A 12,603-nucleotide genomic window follows, 5' to 3' on the forward strand; every position below is an offset into this window, starting at 1 on the left:
TAAAAGTTATTCACCTTTCGGGCTTTAAAAAGGCATGCATGATCTTGAACTTGAGCTTCATTTAGTTTTTGTAAAAAGAGTAGCTATTTTCATGTGTACATTTTTAAAAACCATTTTCAAGATAATAATCATAAACGTAGTTGAATATTAAAAGACATGTCTTAACTTTTGTTTGTTTTGTGAAGATGTATTTAAATGTTCGATTACTGGATACACATCTATCACCGTATGTTTGTGATTTAATATGCTTTCTGACTGTCTTATGTTATTTCTGCAGGAATTCAATGTGTTAAAAGTGTTCATACTCACAGAAAACATGCGGTTGCATCTGTGGCAGGAATTCAAAGTGTGCATACTCACAGAAAACATGTGGTTGCTCCAACCAGGTTTGACAGCCTCAGGTTTGACAGCCTCTGTAAGGGAAAAAACTCAAAATTTTCAAAGTGGTTATTGAGTGTGGGAAATGGTGAAATTTGTACACGCGACGCAGAAGACCCACTGAATAGTCGATGGGTGCAAATACCTGATACATATTGTATTCCCAATGATGAAAATGGTTTGACAAATCTGATTTCTTTTATATACCCCCGTGAATCACTGCAAAATCCATCCACAATTGAACTTCAGCAAAAAGCAATAGTTTGCCCCAAAATGACGCTTCTGATACCATATATAACTTAATTGTTGATATGGTTGATGGCCCGGTTACAACGTATAGCAGCTACGATACTGCTACTCCACATGAAAATGATGGCGGTGAGGCCGAGCTACTCTATGCAACCGAATATCTGAACACTCTCAACTACCCGGGCTTGCCACCACATGCGCTTCATCTAAAAAAGGGCGTAACAACCATTCTGATACACAACATTAATATAGTGGGCTACCTTTGTAATGACATAAGAATGATAATCACTCAAATGTTATCAAAATCAGTGGAGGATGAAATAATCACAGGCACAAGAGTCGGTGAAAGAGTATTTTTTTTTCCCAAGGATGAGCCTCATACACAAAGAACCAACACTACCGTTCATTCTAAAATGACAACAATTCCCGTTAAAAGTTTCGTACGCGATGACTATAAATAAAAGCCAGGGTCAATCGCTCAACAAAATCGGAGTTTATCTACCTAAACCCATCTTTGGACACGGGCAACTATATGTTGTGCTGTCAAGGGCTACATCACCAGACGGATTGAAGCTGCTAATTAAAGAGTATGAGCAACACAGGACTAACGTCACTAAAAATATTGTCTATGCAGATTTTTTGTCCACAATTACCGACTTCGAGGAAGGACCGGCTGCCCATTCCACCTATTAAAGAAAACCACAACCATAACAGCATTATGTACATAGTAAATATATATTTACATTTGTAATGTTAATAATTTGCTTCCTTTGATAGTATGGCACAAATAACAGTGCTAGCACAGCTAGCAGCAGGCGATAGAAATAGGATAATCACAACAAGAATCTACCGAAAGTGGGTGACCTACAATTATCACAACCAAGCTCCAGCTGGCTATTGTTGCATGCTGATTGATGAAATGGTATTGAAATCCCTAAGGCAAGTACATTCGAAGTAGGGTCTTCTTCACATACACATGTTGTAGATGAAACAAAAGCAATTGAACAAGATGACCAGTCTGATGATAGTTCATAAGTGATGCTAATTGATGAAGCTGAGTTTCTTGCTGCTGTAAATCAGCCTCAACCAAGGGTCAATAATGAACAAATCTATGTTTTCATGAAGATACCGAAAGGGAATGTGTGGGTAAGTTACCTCCATTTTCATATAGAATACACATTACTCAATCTAATTTAACCATTAAGTTGCATTCATAAGTGCCTTAGATAATGTTATCTATAATTTACATGGTATACAAATATTGATGCATTGTTTGACAATTATAATATGAATGTCTTTCAGCGACTACGAGAAGACCTAGTCAAACTACCAGAGCTAAACAGTGGGAGCAGTTATAGGTGCATTGATATTGAAGACATGCCTTACACCTAGGGGCTGCTGGAGGAGAAAAGCAAAAGAAAACTGAATTTGTCTATTTCATCTGGCTGGATCAAGTTTGTCACTTTGAATGGCTATGTTTCGAAAGATGAAGTCTGGCTTATCTTCAACCGTAGGGAGCGCACGTTTGAGGTGGTGTGGGATGATGCTCACGACTTTCAGCTTTAGTTTGTTTGGGTGTGGAAGGGTTGACATTCTGCAATTTTGAGTTTGTACAGGCAGAATGCATAATTGATAGGTAACATTAGGTGCTTTTGGTGTATGTATGGATTTGATATGGTTGTCTTTTGAAGGTTACGCGTTATGTAAACGCAAGCTTGTCATGGTTTGTAATCTTAACAATTTGTGATGTAACTTAACTCTATAACCGATACCTATGAATCTATGATGTTAAATTTCTAGCCGTATAACATTTTGCCAACCATAGTGTATAAAGAATAAACATCACTAAATCATAGCCGCGTAGCGCGTACCCATTAATCTTGTTGATACCAAAAATTAATCTATTTACCTACACTCTAAAATAGAGTCCTAGGAGTAATTGTAACTTTTAACCGCACTCTTAACTAGTGGTAAATACTTGAATTAACCCCTCTAACAAATAATACACGTAGTAAAAAATACTCCGTATTAATATAATTTAATAAATGTAGACGTTTAATTAATCACATGACATTCATATATAATGGTAACGGTAACATAATAAACATTTAGTGATATTTTGAACATTTATAGAGGTTATCCCGATGATTCGAAAACTGAAAAAGTATTCTAAAATCGTTTGTTTAGAAATTAAAGGATTCCCTTTCGAATGTTGTTCCTCCGAATGTGCAATTGAAGTAGCCAAAGAATTTGGGCGTGTCCTTCATGTGATAGTGATGTGCAAAAAGTGTGTGCAGATGTGCTTAATTGCAATTAACTTTTAAATTTATATTATCTAAATTACCTTTCACTTTTAACACCCTAAAAACCCGATCAAGCTAGTATAGCAATTAGTAAGTTAGGTATCATCCCATGAGATCACGAGTAGCAGATATAAATTGTTCTTATTTTTAATTTAAATGTTTATATATATTATTCTTATATATTATCTTCGTGTTAGCTTTGATAAGACTATCTCAAAAGAGATAAAATATGAATTAATTTGTTTATTGTTATAATTCAGTAGGTTTATAACTACCTTTAGTGGTTTGATTCTTGATGTTATAATTCAGTAGGCTTATAACTACCTTTAGTGGTTTGATTCTTGATTAAGAATGCTAATAATGAAGTGTAAGAACAAAGATGATAATGGAGAGAAAGAAAGAAACACTTTGTAAGTGTGAGAAAATAGTGCAAGTTTAATGCTTGCATTCATGGCTATTTATAGCAAAAATATCACAAGTTTAGGTAATACAATAATATTACTTTTGTGTATCAATAATTGACTATCCATTTATATATATATATATTTATATATTATAACACTCCACCTTGGATAGCAATTTTGTTTGTTTAAGATCAACTGTAAGTTACTGCCTCGTTAAAAACCTTGCTAAAGAAAATCCAGTGGAAAAAAAACTTTAGCTAAGGGAAAAAGAGTGCAGCATGGGGTTGACTCCCCCTCAAGTAGACATCGCTTCAGTTGTTACATCTTTTGAACATGTCTCATGCCAATGTTATGAACGTGTGTTCTGAAAATAGCAGTTGGAAGTGCTTTCGTGAAAAGATCAGCAGAGTTTTTGCTGGATTGAACATATCTCATTTCAATCTCGTTGTCCTTAATGAGATTTTGAGTGTATGAGAAGAATCTAGGAGGTATGTGTTTGGTTCGGTCACTTTTGATATACCCTTCTTTCATCTGTGCTATGCAAGCTGCATTATCTTCATAGATAATTATTGGACTTTTATCGCGTTCTAGTCCACAAGAATCAGTAATGATTTGTGTCATTGATCTCAACCAAAAACATTCCCGAGTAGCTTCATGTAATGCAATCACTTCGGCATGATTTGATGATGTAGCAACAAGTGTTTGTTTTTGAGAACGCCATGATATTGCAGTACCTCCATTTAGGAATACATATCCAGTTTGAGATTTAGCTTTATGTGGATCAGATAAATAACCTGCATCAGCATAACCAACCAAATCTTGTTTTGATTCGTTAGAATAAAATAATCCTTAATCAGTAGTTCCTCGAAGGTATCGAAATATGTGTTTGATCCCATTCCAGTGTCTTTTGGTAGGAGCAGAGCTGAACCTTGCCAACAAATTAACTGCAAAAGAAATGTCAGGTCTTGTACAATTTGTAAGATACATAAGAGCTCCAATTGCACTAAGATATGGTACTTCTGGTCCAAGAATATCTTCATGATCTTCACATGGACGAAATGGATCAGTTTCAACATTGAGTGATCTAACAACCATAGGAGTACTTAATGGTTTTGCCTTGTCCATATTGAAACGTTTCAGAATCTTTTCAGTATATGTTGTTTGATGTACAAGTAAACCATTAGGCATATGCTCAATTTATAAACCAAGGCAATACTTGGTTTTTCCGATATCTTTCATTTCAAATTCTTTCTTTAGAAGTTGAATGGCTTCATGGATCTCTTTATTTGTACCTATGATGTTAAGATCATCAACATAAACAACTATGATCACATATCCGGATGTTGTTTTCTTAATGAAAACACAAGGACAAGTAAGGTTATTTGTATACCCTTTTCTTATCAAGTAATCACTTAATCGGTTATACCACATACGTCCCGATTGTTTTAACCCATATAAAGATCTTTGTAATTTAATCGAATACATTTCTTTGGGTTTTGCATTGGATGCTTCTGGTACCTTAAATCCTTCAGGTATCTTCATATATATATATCACTATCAAGTGATCCATATAGATAAGCAGTCACAACATCCATGAGATGCATTTCTAAATTTTTAGAAACTGCCAGGCTGATTAAGTATCTAAAAGTAATTGCATCTATAACAGGGGAATAAGTTTCTTCATAATCAATTTCCGGTCTTTGAGAAAAACCTTGAGCTACAAGCCTAGCTTTATACCTTGTAACTTCATTTTTCTCATTTCTTTTTCGGACAAAAATCCATCTGTATCCTACAGGTTTCACATCTTTAGGAGTGAGAATGATGGATTCGAAAACTTTTCTTTTATTGAGTGATTCTAATTCAGCTCGTATTGCTTCTTTCCATTGAGCTCAATCATGTCTATTTTGACATTCAACCATAGATGTTGGTTCTGGATCATCATCATTATTCATGATGTCATATGCAACATTAAATGAAAATTTCTCATCAAGATTTTTCATTTCATTTCGGTTCCATAATATTTTTGAATGTGCATAATTGATTGCAATTTCTGTATTGACATCACCAATCTCCTCTGCAGTAGGAGTACTGATTTGTGGTTCTTCTTGAACACTTTCTTTTACCTTATTATCAGCTGATTTTCTTTTTCGAGGATTTTTATCTTTGGAACCAACTGGTCTCCCACGTTTCAGACGTGGCATATATTCTTGAGTGACTACATTATCAGTTTTCTGATTTGGAATCTCAACTCGAGCTGGATTATTAACTGCTGGTATATATGATTTAGTCACCCTTTTTGTATCTGTGAATGCATCAGGCAATTGATTTGCAAGTTCTTGCATATGCATTATCTTTTGAACTTCTATCTAGCATTCTTTTGTGCGAGGATCAAGATACTTTAATTGAGGTTCACACCATGAAACATCATTTTCTTTATTTTTTATTTCTCCCCCTAATCTAGGAAACAATGTTTCATTAAAATGACAATCAGCAAAACGTGTTGTAAAAACATCACCTGTCATAGGTTCAATATACCTTATGATTGAAGATGTTTCATATCCAACATATATTCCCAACCTCATTTGAGGACCCATTTTTGTACGTTGTGGTGGCGCAATTGGAACATATACTGCACAACCAAATGTTCTAAGGTGGAAAATATTTGGCTCTTGACCAAAAGCAAGTTGTAGGGGGAAATATTTATGACTTGCACTTGGTCTGATGCGAATCAATGCAGCAGCATGTAAAATTGCATGACCCCATATAGATACAGGGAGTTTTTTTCTCATTATCAATGGTCTAGCGATTAACTGTAAACGTTTAATCAGTGACTCGGCTAAACCATTTTGTGTATGCACATGAGCAATAGAATGTTCAACAACAATTCCTATAGACATGCAATAGTCATTAAATGCTTGAGATGTAAACTCACCAGCATTATCAAGTCTCACCTTTTTAATGATGTAATCAGGAAAATGTGCTCTCAATTTAATAATTTCGGCAAGAAATTTTGCAAATGCCACATTACAGCTTGATAACAGACAAACATGAGACCATCTACTAGATGCGTCTATTAGGACCATGAAATATCTAAATGGTCCACATGGTGGATGAATTGGTCCACAAATATCACCTTGAATTCTTTCAAGAAACATTAGTGATTCTTTCTCAACCTTAAGTGGTGAGGGTCTAGTTATCAATTTTCCAAGAGAGCAAGATATACATGGAACCATTGTATCATGAAGGATTTTTCTATCCTTCAGTGGATGTCCATTTGTACATTCAATAATTCTTTTCATCATTGTTGATCCTGGATGGCCCAATCTGTTATGCCATAAATTAAATACACCAGAATCAATATACTTTTCTTTAATCACCATATGTGCTTCTGGTACATTTATATGTGTATAATGTAATCCAGAATTAAGTCTTGACAGTTTTTCAATCACGTGATTCTTGTTAGTGATACTTAAATATTTCTCATTTTCTGCCGTTACTGACTGATAATCATATCCATTAAGGTATATGTCAGAAAAACTCAATAAATTTCTGCTTGACTTAGGAGAGAATAAGGCATTATTAATTAAAAATATTGTACCGTTTGGTAATATGAATTTTGCCTTTCCTATCCCTTTTATCAAGTTAGCAGCACCTGATATTGTATGTATAGTTCCTTCCGTTGGTTTCAAATCAATGAAATATTTTTCAGATTTAAGTATAGTGTGTGCAGTACTACTATTTGCTATACAGAGATCTCCACTACTTGATTGATGTTGTGTTCCAGCAGAATTCATATTAAACTTCATATATAAGAAACAAACAGTAAGTATATAAATGTTATACAAAATGTTTATTACACACAAATAGATAAAACTGAAACATTTGACATACATAGAATTGAAACATCAAACATAGAACTGGAACATTTGATAAAACATATAGAACTGAAACATTTGAGAAAACATGATGACAAAGGTTAAATCGTTTTATTTATAAAAGAAACATATTAATTTAATTCAAGAAATCTTCATATAAATCAGATGGTTGCTCAGTGACTGTTGGATCAATATTATCCACAAAATTTACTTCCTTTTCTTTACCTTTCAGCGAATCCTGATACATCTTAACAAGATGTTTAGATGTTCGGCAAGTATTAGCCCAGTGGCCCATTCTACCACATCTGTAACAAGATTCTTCAGAATTTTTAGAAGAATTTTCTTTAACATCTTGTTTAGTGGGCTTGTTTTGTGGTTGATATTTATATTTTCGTGGATTATTATTTCTTTGACCACCACGGCCACGACCACGGCCACGTCCACGCCCATTCCCATTACCATAAGGATGGTTTCTACCATAGTTATGGCTTTTGGCATGATGATGGCGATGGTTATTATAACCACGACCTTGCCCGCGTCCTTGTCCCTGTTTATAATTATTTGCAGTATTTGCTTCAAGGATTGCAAGTGTACCAGTAGGACGGGATTGCTGATTTTTCATTAATAGCTCATCATTTTGCTCTGCAACCAAGAGATATGAATTAAGTTCAGGATATGTGTTGAACTTTAGCATTCTCAAATTTCTTTGCACTGTGATATTGGCAGCATTCATTGTGGAGAAAGTTTTCTCCAACATGTCTGCATCACTTATTTCATGTCCACAGAATTTAAGTTGTGAGACTGTATTATACAGAGCTGAGCTGTATTCATTTACTTTCTTAAAGTCTTGGAACCTTAATGTTCTCCATTGATCCATAGCAGCAGGAAGTAAAATTTCTCTTTGATTATTGAATCTGCTTTTGAGACCTTCCCATAAAACATGGGGATCTTCTACAGTCACATAATTATTTTGTAAGCATTCATCAATATGTTGATGAATAAAGCAACATGCCGTTGCTTGTTCTTTTTTAGAATAAGTGTTATTTTCATTTATGGTTTCAAGAATGCCCATTGATTTAAGATGCATTTTTACTTTTATAACCCATGGCATGTAGTTGTTTCCCGTTGATTCTAAAGGAGTAAATTTAAGCTTTTCCAGATTCGACATTTTCTATTATCAAAAATTAAAACAAACAACATGATAAATTAGAGTCAATTTATATTCATAAGTATATAAACATTAAACATAAATTTAATATAACATAAATGATAAGTAAGCGACAGTGTCGACCATATGTAAGCAATCATAAATAAATGTTATATAACATAAATGATAATTAGGTGACAGTGTCGACCATATAAATGTTAGATAATAGAAATATAAATGTTAGTAACATAAATGATAATTAGGCGACAGTGTCTACCATATAAATGTTAGATAATAGAAATATAAATGTTAGTAACATAAATGATAATTAGGCGACAGTGTCTACCATATAAATGTTAGATAATAGAAATATAAATGTTAGTAACATAAATGATAATTAGGCGACAGTGTTGACCATATATTATTCTGGTGGTATAACCGACCATATATCATTTAGGTGGCAGAGCCAACCATAATTAGTATTAAGATTATCGTGCTGATAACGTGTTATAATTCAGTAGGCTTATAACTACCTTTAGTGGTTTGATTCTTGATGTTATAATTCAGTAGGCTTATAACTACCTTTAGTGGTTTGATTCTTGATTAAGAATGCTAATAATGAAGTGTAAGAACAAAGATGATAATGGAGAGAAAGAAAGAAACACTTTGTAAGTGTGAGAAAATGGTGCAAGTTTAATGCTTGCATTCATGGCTATTTATAGCAAAAATATCACAAGTTTAGGTAATACAATAATATTACTTTTGTGTATCAATAATTGACTATCCATTTATATATATATTTATATATTATAACATTCATATATATATATATATATATATATATATATATATATATATATATATATATATATATATATATATATATATATATATATATATATATATATATTAGAAGTTTGTATATTTTAAATGCTTTCCGATTATGTTTTAAACTCAATCGCTTTTCCAACTAATAGAACGTAGTTATCCGCTCTGCTATTGGGCAGTCGTGAACCACGATTCAGAGTACACTATCTGTGTCACCCCTTGGTAAGAGAACCCTGTTAGATACAAAGCAAGTTTGACCGAGGTACAATGGTTGTAGTAAGTCAACCTAAGCTGTGGGTTCTGGCAAAGGTCCCTTTCGTCGTGGAATGTCTGACTAAAATAGGAGTACATTATCGGTATTGAACCATGCTAGTGTAGTCACTAAGCATATAAACTTATTACGTGCATGCTGAAGCATATTGGTTGTTGTAAGTTGTACCTCTGCTACGTAAGGCCATGGAGACAATCTAGTGTTTACTAGTACACTGCACCATAATGCGGTCTCAAGCATTGTACCCCGCTCAAGAGATTCTTAGTTAATTAAGGAACTGTTTGTTTAAAAGCCATAAAAGATTTGATCGTTAGGATAACCGAAAGTGTTTATGGAAGCTACTCCGTAGCTTGGTTCATGGCGTTCTTTATGGTTGAACTCTTATAAGGGCCTAACTATTTTATATTAACCAATCGTTAACGAAAGCATCAAAACACATCGCGTCTCTCGAATTAGGAACACTTTGTCTTTCGTTATGCATAAGAAAGTTTAGACCTTGTGAAATGTTAATATGTCGTCTATTATGAGCGCTCTTATTGATGAGCCGCCCCTGCCTACACGTACTCATGTTTGATGGACGTCGGGGGTTGAGGGCATTGTTGTCTATTCAGAATCACCAAACCTAACGTAATTACCCAGTGACATATCATTAACGTGATAGGGACGTCTAGGTACATCATAGCGAATACATAGTCACTACCTATTCATGAGCTAGCATTTCACAATCTCAGTCAAGTAACTGATGAAATTATAACACGCACTTACTTTAACCTTAGCTGAATTACAAATTTTATTGCATTTACTTTATTTATCTATTTTCCTTAAACCTTAGAAAACCCTTAAACTACTCCTCTATTTAGTTAGCTGTTAGGATAATTTTGCGGATACGGTTCGATTCTGTTGTCTTCTTAAACGATCGACCCTAGGTCATACTTCCATTAATCACCTGTAAGAAGGAGTAGTAGATTTAGGCCTTGCTATTATAAATTTAGAACATTGTCTCCCTGCTGGTATCCTTGATAGACGGCTGGCGACCTAACGACACCGCTGTAAAATAAACCGTCCGTTCTGACCATATCAGTTTACTATCTTGCAACCAATTTCTTTTATTTAAAATGATTGCATAATAGAACATATGTATCACGTGAGAAACATATTAGCTTATGACATTGTGTATTTGATCCAACTAATAACTCTTGTGTATAAGCATGTTCACTTAACGCGGAAGTGAGATCTCTTTTCCTTTTTTATCGTCTTGATATGATTTTACATCTCACATAACAATAAATAATAAGGAGGATAAAAAGTTCATCTTCAACATTCATACTTCACCTACAAATATATATATTCTTACTGTCAAGGTTATAGTATATATCCATTCATATATGTGTTTTTATAAAAGCAATCAATTTATTAAAATAGAAACGCTATATACAAAATTTTACATTGAGCCATCAGGAAAAGAAACAATACATATAACAACCCAAATTTTAGATAAACAAATATTATAGAATCATCTAAACTGTGACTGTGAGCGTGACTAAATGGGCTAAATGTTACTAACGAGTGTATGATTACCTGCGCGTCGCTGCGAGCGGAATGTTATCGTTGTATAAAATCATATGTTTTTTCGCTAATAATTTTATCGGTATTGTAAACAAAATTGTAAACAAAGTATTAAATATTTTAGTCTTTCATAATCTTTTTATAAAAAACAGTACTCATATGATAAAATGCTTGCAACAAAATTATGAATTATGTTATTCTTTCATAAATCTTTCAAATTATTAAAATAAAAAATAAATATTAATGGTGGCAAGTTATGAGCTAGTAGTATAAAAGTGACATTAAAAAAAGTTAAAAGACTAAATTGCCCTTGTAAATAGTGCCCACCATCATCACATTTTACATCCATTTTCCATATATATGTTTTTTTTAAAAGCAATCTATAAATTCTATTAAAATACTAAAATGATGATGTAATAATTACCTTTTTTCCTTCTATAAAAAAATCAAAAAAAGGAAAAATTGTGAGAGCATGTAGGTAGGTGATGTCATAAATAAAATTATTTTTACAATTAAATTAAATCTACTTAATGATATCATAAATAAGAATTATATAAGCTTAAAAAATTAAAAAATAAAGAAAAAAATTCTAAGCCCTCTTAATGATGTCATTGTATTTAGTAAAAATATCAACTTCTTAATTTTATAATATATGGAGCATTATGTATAAATTTATGATAAAACACCCTCATGACTAAATGTACAATATTTGAAACATTATGTACAACATTATGTTAAAACACTCTCAGGACCATATGTACAATATTTGAAGCATTATGTACAACATTATGATAAAACACTCACATGTCCATATGTATAAGCTTTTAAAAAAATTGTACAATCTTTTACAAATCACCTCATAAACAAGTGTACAAATTTTGAAGCATATTGTACAACCTTCATATAATAAGTGTATTTTTATTTTTAAAAATTTATCAAGAGACAATTGTTATTACTAATAATTATTATTAAAAATATAAATACTCAATTTTTAAACAAACATTATTATTATTTATTATAATTATAAATATAATTATAGTTATTATATTATTATTATTCAAATATGAGTGCTTTTTATGAGATTAATTACGCTACATATGTATGCAAAATAAATGTCTCAATAAAAGGTTGTAATGTAGACTTTTATTAAAAAGTTAAGTACATCAATGTAGTTTATTTATTCTGATCAAGTTAAGTACATCAATATATTTGTAAAAACAACGACAAGTTTTTTATTCGGAATTCGTTGTTCCATGGGTCATTAAATTAAATGACTTTAACATTTACATTCTCTTAATACTTAAAATATATTATTAAACTGTTTCGTTTAAATAAACACGTGATTTCACGGGTCATTTCACTAGTCAATTTATTAAAATAGAAACACTATATACAAAGTTTTACAATAAGCCATCAGGAAAAGAAACAATACATATAACAACCCAAATTATAGATAAACAAATATTATAGAATCTAAACTGTGACTATGACTAAATGAACTAAATGTTACTAACGAGTGTATGATTACCGGTGCGTTGCTGCGGGCGGAATGTTACCGTTGTATAGAACTATATGTTTCTCG

The sequence above is a fragment of the Rutidosis leptorrhynchoides genome, chromosome 3, assembly GCF_046630445.1.
Source record: "Rutidosis leptorrhynchoides isolate AG116_Rl617_1_P2 chromosome 3, CSIRO_AGI_Rlap_v1, whole genome shotgun sequence".
NCBI classification, from domain to species: domain Eukaryota; kingdom Viridiplantae; phylum Streptophyta; class Magnoliopsida; order Asterales; family Asteraceae; genus Rutidosis; species Rutidosis leptorrhynchoides.